This window comes from Amaranthus tricolor, chromosome 9, assembly GCF_026212465.1.
Source record: "Amaranthus tricolor cultivar Red isolate AtriRed21 chromosome 9, ASM2621246v1, whole genome shotgun sequence".
NCBI classification, from domain to species: Eukaryota; Viridiplantae; Streptophyta; class Magnoliopsida; order Caryophyllales; family Amaranthaceae; genus Amaranthus; species Amaranthus tricolor.
In genome coordinates, this window is record NC_080055.1 from 9,298,607 (window position 1) to 9,307,022 (window position 8,416).

Genomic DNA, 8,416 nt, shown 5'->3' on the forward strand with positions numbered 1-8,416 from the left:
TTTGGTTCCATCTAGGTCTCGCCACACAACCCATAAACATAATTTTAGGAATGAATTTGGATGATTTACCACTTCTGTAAGGTTTAGGTTCATTTTTTGCAAGATAAACTCGATGTGATTTTCTTGACAAGTAAAATCATTTTTCATTGATATGAACAAAGTCATATAGACATTTGTATTGTGGTTGAATTGGAATCGAATCTTGTTCAAGTAGACTTATAATCTAATGAATTCTTACCATCTTATTATCCTCTGAAATTTCTGGATGCATTGCATTAGTGTGAGGATTTAATTCACCCCTTTTGATATATAGTGGATGGTGCTAAGTTGATTTTACTTGTCAAGTCTCTTATGCACGTTCTATCACCCATTTGAATGCTTGCGATACTTTCATATGGGACTGTAATTCTTTTTCTTCCACACTTGTGATAGCTATGATCTAAATCATACTTTTGGGATGTTTGCTTTTGTTTCTAGGCCTTGTTCCATAAATAGCTTATAGTCCTTCGGGAATAACCAAACTTCTCCGCCGTCTTGTTAATTGTGTAAATGGGTGACAATGGTGGGGGACCGTTGAGGTCTAAAAGAGGCTCTAAGTCCCCTATTACTTCATTGTGTAAAGCTTCTACTTCCATTAAGACATCATCTTCCCCATCAGAATCACGGTATAATGCTGCACTGTTTTCAGATTCATAATCTGAAAAATCATCCATTATGAAACAAAGAGTAAAAAGCCAAAACTGAAGCCTGTGTTGATTGAGTATTGATGCTGATTATTGATGTAAGTACCCTGTTGCTGCTGATATTGTAAAAGGTTCAAGAGACTATTTCAAGATACAGATGCTGATATTGACGTTTAACATTCTGATTTTATAAAAATTTTAAGTTACTGTTGGTGTATTTGGGGATAATTTTGCTTTGTGATTTTGGTTGTATTTATAGTGTAAGTATGGGTTGATATTTAATTTAAGCTTAATCCATGTATATGTTCATCTACAGGTTGATGTGTTGGTAAACTTTGAATGTAATTGGTTGTTTTATTTAGGAAAAGATTAAGAGCTTTAGACTTTCTTTTTTTTTTTTTGTTTTATTTTGGCAATCATAAGTGTAAAAAACCTTTGGTATACCTTCAATAAATTCAGATTTTTACACAATGATTTTATTATTTTTATTTTTATTTTCTTACTTTCTCCAATGTTTAATGATTAGCTTTTAGTTATAGATTCCCCTTCTCTTGGTTCCTTCTCATATTCCAAATGGGAAGGACTTTTGAAAATAGACCAAACCAAAAATTTCAGTTTGAAATATTTTCAGACCGAACCAGACCAATTATCATTCTAGGCCAGACCAAACTGTTTACAATGATCTGGTTTGGTCTGGTTTATGATTATTTTATTTATACATTTTTTTCAAAATAATAAACGTGTTTATGCAAATATTTCTTACATACAATCACCAAATATAATAATTGTAGTTAATTGATTGCATTAACATCATTCAAGTATATACTTCTTCTGGATTTTATTAGTTGCTACAGTTCCTCAAGCAACTACTATTCATCAACTGATCTTATTTAATATACATTACTCCATGTATAAAGTAAATTATAGGCAAGTGAGATTTTGTTCAATTCGTCAAAATGCGTATTTTCATAATATTAACTTTTTAAAATTTATTTATCATATAAAATTAAAGATATTAAAGATTAAAATCGTGCTTAGATAGCGTGAAAAATAGAAGTGTAGTAACTATTGAAAACCAGAGAAGTATATTACTATAAAAATAATTACATCTCAAAATATATAGGTAATAATTTTAAAAAAATTATATGATTTTTGGTCATAATATGATTCATGGTCTATTCTGGTCTTAAAAAGAACGGGACCAAATCGAAAACCGTAATTTTTTCTGAAAAATCCAAATCAAACTATTTATACTGTAGATCAGACCAAATACTAAATTACGGTGTGATTCATTTAAATTTGCAGTTTAGACTAAACTTTGTTCAAACTCTAGTCACACGCACGAATTGTTGCTATATATGGCCTGCTATGGCACAGTCAAACATGTGGCCCGCTCTAGCTTAGCCTAATACAAATTTGATGTTACTAATACTAATTTTACCTTCCGTTCACTACGACATCGTACTTTACATTAACGCTTACGAAAACACCACGCCGACTCTTTGATAGTACACCTTCGAACGTAATACTATTCTTCTTTCTTCCCAAATGCGTTCTTTTACTCGTCATTGTCATCTTGTGCGTTATTTCTCTCATCTCATCATCGTAGTACTCTTCTTGATCGTCATCATAATAATCATCATCATTGTCAAAGTATTCTTCGCTTTCGTCATCGTCTGCCTTGCCGTTAGGCAGCAATCCTCTAGCCTGTTGTCCCACCCGGGAGAACAACCTGGAAGGTCGGTTTTATTGGAAAAGTAACCCATTTGAAATCCCACATCGAACAATTAAAGACAGTTGACTAAAATATAAACTTGATGGACTACTCCTCCTATTACAAATTGGTTTTAAGACGAAACCTCATTAGATTTGTATGCAGTCATTCTCATCTTATGCGGGTCTTGTTGTGTGCGGATCTTGTTGTGTACAAGTCCAATACAAATTTATCGGGTTCAGTACAAGCTGAGCCAATAGGCCATGGATTTTATCCTTGGCCCCACCCATAAGGTGGATCGATCCCGGCTATGCTGGACTGAGAAAATAGGTGGAGCCGTTGATATAAAACATACGCTCCATAACATTCCAGATATCACACACAAACAGATTTAAGACACTCTTTAACCAATCATCAAACATAGAAGATGATAATGATAATAGCAAAATATAGACGTTTCTGATATTTTTAATCGTCTTGACAAAATCCCCCTTGTGGCTTCGTCCATGCCTTCTCTTTCTTTGTGTTTCTTGAGAGCGTCTAACCATTTTACGTCGACACGTGTCTTAATACAAATGACATACACGATTCAAATACAACTCTCAACACTCAAGTTTCTACGGACACATAGTTCCAACACCCGCCATACTGAATTGACCATCTGAATCTACTTCTAGTGATTCTCAAATCTTTAACTCTTAATAAATGGCATGATATAATAAATTATCAAGTCGTACAATTTAGATCAATATCCAGTTAAGATTATTATGGGTCAAAGATTACAAACTTGCCACTTGTTTCATCAGGAACAACAGAAGATACTACAGCTGCGTAGTACATCAGATTTTGATGACTAATGAACATTTTTGAAGTTTAAACAAACAATCTGCATATAATCTCTAACACATATTCACTTGTAACCGCTTCTCCGGTAAAATAATATGTATGAAAAAGAGTTACAACATCTGCATTATGATCAATCAACTGCATTGGTAATTTGACATGAAAAAGCAAGAAGTGAAGAGATCACACCTTCACACAGCTAAGATTTAGCTCCTTTCTTGTATATCCACGATCCAAATTACTGATTATAGTCCTTAACGATCCTCATAATGATGTCAGAAGTCGATATTCCATCTGTCTGTTGCGTTTCCTTGAACTTCCCAGCAGCTTTAACCTGTCACAAAAAGCCTCACTTAAGCAAGTGAAGTCCAATAGCTATTGCTTAAAGAGATAACAGAAACTCCCATAAAATCAACTAAACTGAAAATTATCAACTCATAAATTCATAGACGTCGTTGCAAGATCCACTGGTATCAGCGTAACTGTCATGGAAAATATAGGTCGATGAGTTATTGAAAGTGAACTCTTCATAAGGAAATGACTTGCACAACAAAAACATTAATCTTTTGAGGGAGAGAGAAAGAAAATCTCACACTTAACTTACTTCTTCGAATTCGAAAATCTAAGCTTGCCAAAAGAACAAAGTTGAATCCACCCTCACCCTTCTCATGCATCCCAAGTATCCATCAAGAATTCTAGCGGATAGAATCTTCCAAAGAAACACTTATCTTCGAAAGGGATGGAGGTGGCAGATCACCAATCATCATCTTTGATCACCAATCATGCACCCAAAACGACATCATCTAACTGGCTCCAGTAATAAAAGAACAAATCTCAACGAATGCATACTTGCAATGGCGGAGAGATTCATATCGCTCGGCTTCATTCATAACTGTTTTCCCCTTGTATTTATGTGTTATTTCGTCACTGCAGCATCCCACCAGCAAATATGTATTTGGAAATCTACAAACAACAACAGTACATCCACAACATAACAATACAAAAAGTAGATAAATTCAATGCATTTACCGTAAAACCATTACAACTCGACCCTTTCCAAACTAATTAATTCATACAAAAAATTACAAAAGAATCATAGCCCATTGAAATAAATCTTTAAAAGCCAAGTAAAACCACATTAACAAAGGAAATGTTTTATTAACCGCCAAAAAAAATCAATACAGCAAGAATAACCCATCATTCACACTACACAAGAAAACTACAAGACAAAAAATATTCCCTCCTTCCTTTTTTGTTACACACTTTCATTATAGGTTCTTTTTTGTCGTTCCCATTTAATTTCGACTTAAACTTTTAAAAGTTTAGTGGATTATCAATACCATATGAAATCTCAAATAATCAAGGGGTGGAATGGTAAGTTTTACATGTTTTTGGATGTTGGATATTCTAATCACCTATTTTAGCTTTGTTAAATAGACAAAACTCTTTTCTATGAATTTAAAATCCTAAGGAATTTATGAACAAACAAACAAACTTTTAGTTATTCCCATATCTAAGTGGAAAAAGTAGTCTACCTTCACCATTTTTAGTCAATGTGCAAGCCGAAATGGAATATATATATATATATATATATATATATATATATATATATATATATATATATATATATATATATATATATATATGAATAAATTCCAGTGAGAACCATCCTTATATGAGAATCGTGAGAATCAATTTATCTGACAAAAATATGTTATTTTTTTACTAAAAAGATGTTATTATTAGGCGAGAATGTGTTACTTTTTTTTAATAAAAAAGATGATACTTTTAGCAAAAAAGTGTTACTTTAAGAAAAAAATTCTGGAAAAAACTCACAAAAAAGTGTTATTTTTTACATAAAAAGATGTTACTTTTTGGAAAAAAATGTGTTACTTTGTATTATATTTGTTTTTTTGAAAAACATATATTTTTTCTGAAAATAACATTTTTTTTGTTAAAAAGTAACAGCTTTTTTTTTTAAAACAAAAGTAACATTTTTTTTGTCTAAAAGTAACACATTTTCTGTAAAAAGTAACACATTTTTATTAGGCAAATTGATTCTCACAGTTCTTTTATATATATATATATATATATATATATATATATATATATATATATATATATATATATATATATATATATATATATATATATATATATATATATATATATATATATATATATATATATATATATATATATATATATATACATATATATATATACATATATATATATATATACATATATATATATATACATATATATATATATATATATATACATATATATATATATACATATATATATATATATACATATATATATATATATATACATATATATATATATATATACATATATATATATATACATATATATACATATACATATATATATATATATATACATATTGTAACACCCCGACATTTTAATGACGTAATCACTTAATATTTTAATAGTTTTTAAAGATTTTACAATTATTATTTAATTATTTCCGAATTAGTTTTAATAAATTTCTTTCACATATGGATTTAAATGTCGACTTATATATATACTAAAAATATAGTTACGACTTCTCAAATAAAGAGGTTCGAATCAAAATGATTATTTTATTAAAATGTATGAGGCCGCGAAGGTGAGTCTCTTAGTTGGATCTTGCAACAAAATGAACCGAGATAAAAAAAAAAAAAAAAAAAAAAAAAAAAGAAAACGGTTAAAGACCCACGAAACCCTAAACATTGAAGACAAGCCGTTTTCTCCTTCTCTTCTCTCAGTTCGCTTCCCTCACTCACGGGCGCAGCCGCCTCCTCTCTTCACCACCACCAGCCGCATTTTCCTCCACCGGTGAGCGACCATCGTAGCAGCAGCAGCCCTGCCTTCCTCCCTCGCGACACGCAGCAGCAGTGGCTGCTTCATCCTCCTCCTCCCTGTTGCAGCAACGTGAACCCACAGCAAGGGCAGCCACCTTCGTGGTGGTTTTCCCGGCAGCAGCAGCCGTGTCTAGCTGTCCACCTTCGTGCTCCACCACCACCACAACACCACTTATACCCTCACCCATTTCTAGTTCCCCTTGTGAGCAATCTCTTACCCAAATTAAGTTTGTATGTGTTGATATTTGATTTCTTATTATTTAGAGTTCATATTTGTTAAATTGGAGTATGAATATCTTGATTTTGTTATGGGTTTGATTATTATGGTGATCTGAAATTAGATAAGGTAGGGTTTATATTATGATGAATTTAAAGGTAGTAATTTGGGTAAATTCATGAATCTTAGCTTGGATTAAGTTATATCTTAATAGGATTTAAAGTGGGTAAGCATTTGAAAGTGTGAATTGAACTTGAATAAGTTAGGGGTGGATGAATTAAAAGTAGTATATACTATTTTTGTGGCTTGGATGATGTTTTGTATTGGAAATCTTGTATAAGCTTGTGTATGTGACACTTTGGATGAATGGTGACTAGTATTGTTAATATCCATTGTTGTAGAGTAAACGATAATAATAATTACTGAGACGGATTAAGGTAGCGATTGTCATTAATGAAAGTATTATCGTGGTTATAGTCGTTGATGAGGTGGTTAGTTTTGAGCTCGGTTGCTATACTGATATGTTCAATTGTGTCGCTAAGTTGGGTGACTTTGACCCAAATTATACGAATCGTTATTGATTCGCCAAGCTACAAATCTAATTTATTCTTAATCGTTTCACTCTAAAAACCTTGGAAAAATAATAAACCACTACTATCATAGGTGATATGATTGTTATTAAGTGTAACGTCATGTATTACGTGTTCTTGAACATATCTTGATATAAACCTGACTAGAATCTAATGTTATGGTTTGATTGGAATTGATGGCGTAGTTCATGTATGAACATGGGTTGAATTTATTGCATGAGTATGCGTAGAATGCGTATTAGCTTGAATCGAAACTTAATTGGCTAATAGCGTAGCTTGTATGGAGTCGGTGCTTCGTAAATGATGTGAAGTAGGCTTATTAGTCTTACTTTAAACGTGTATAGGTGCCCGGTTCATAAGAGGGGCGTAAGAACCCCTTCGAAGCGATTTTTGTGGCTTGTCATCTTGCAGTGCAGGTAAGTACACGCAGTAACTGATTCTTGCATGCATCTTCAATCTATTTTCCTTGCGTGATAATATTATACGAACTAGGTTGAATATGATTTGCTATTTAAATACGGTTAAGTTTGTGTTACAAGTGAAAATCAGTTGTAAAGATAGTAGAGATTGAGTTCTGATATCGCGAGAGTAGAATGTTGGATTATATGAGATGGAATGGGAATGAGTCCCTTATTGATGAGATATTAAGTTGGATGTTACTGTGACTCCACTGGATTGGTACCCCAGTTGGTTTAGTTCCCGGAGGCATGGATCATCTATATATGGTCGCTGTACGGGGGTATGATCATACTTTGCCATTGGGCGCCGGCATGGCCGTCACCGCCCTTGGCTGAGGTGTTGCCATGTGGGTCTTGCAAACCCCAATATGGTGGCCTCTAGTCACAAAAGATGATACGTGGAATTAAGGAAGGAATAGAAAATGGTGAAGGCATTGAGAAGTGCACAGAAGTGAGGAATGGTTGGAGTAGATTTTTATACATTGGAGTGTCTATCTTCTCTCATCTTGTTGAATTGATTGTTGGTTGCATAGATAACTTGTTGCTAGATACTGACGTGTACTGCTTGTTTCCTTGTTGACGGCTTGTCTCTGATGGCCCTTGTAGCAGGTGCGGCACTCTCTTTACATAATTAACATTAATAATTATACTTAAGATAAATAATGCGGAAGTGTAAAACGCCGAACTGCTAAAAACCATTTGAAATAAAAAAATGTTCAAAACATAAGTAAAATATATCTTACAACTGAGAAAATATAAAATAAGGTTTACTTAAATACGATAAAAAAAAAACATAAGTACAATATAGTCATCAAGTAAAATCATTGAAGCTAAGTCCTCGATAGAATAATTAAAGTTGCGGCCTGGATCGAAACCTGAGCTAATTTTTCCTGCAAAATACTGTCATCCATAATACGGATGACAGCCGATTAAATCGGTCAGCGATAAAGCCGAGTAAAATTTTCTCAACAAGCTTATGATGCGATAGTTAAATCATGCTTACAAAATAATCATCAAGCACAATATAGAAGGTTATTA

The 8,416-nt window shown here is 32.6% G+C and overlaps 1 long non-coding RNA gene across 1 annotated transcript in view; it reads left to right on the forward strand.

Moving 5' to 3' along the window:
* Positions 1 to 1,100, forward strand: part of LOC130824397 (uncharacterized) — a 2,849-nt gene extending 1,749 nt beyond the window's left edge. The window contains exon 2 of the long non-coding RNA XR_009046713.1: positions 478 to 1,100. This is a non-coding gene — a long non-coding RNA (uncharacterized LOC130824397). The remainder of the gene's footprint in view (positions 1 to 477) is intronic.
* Positions 1,101 to 8,416: the final 7,316 nt, after the last annotated feature.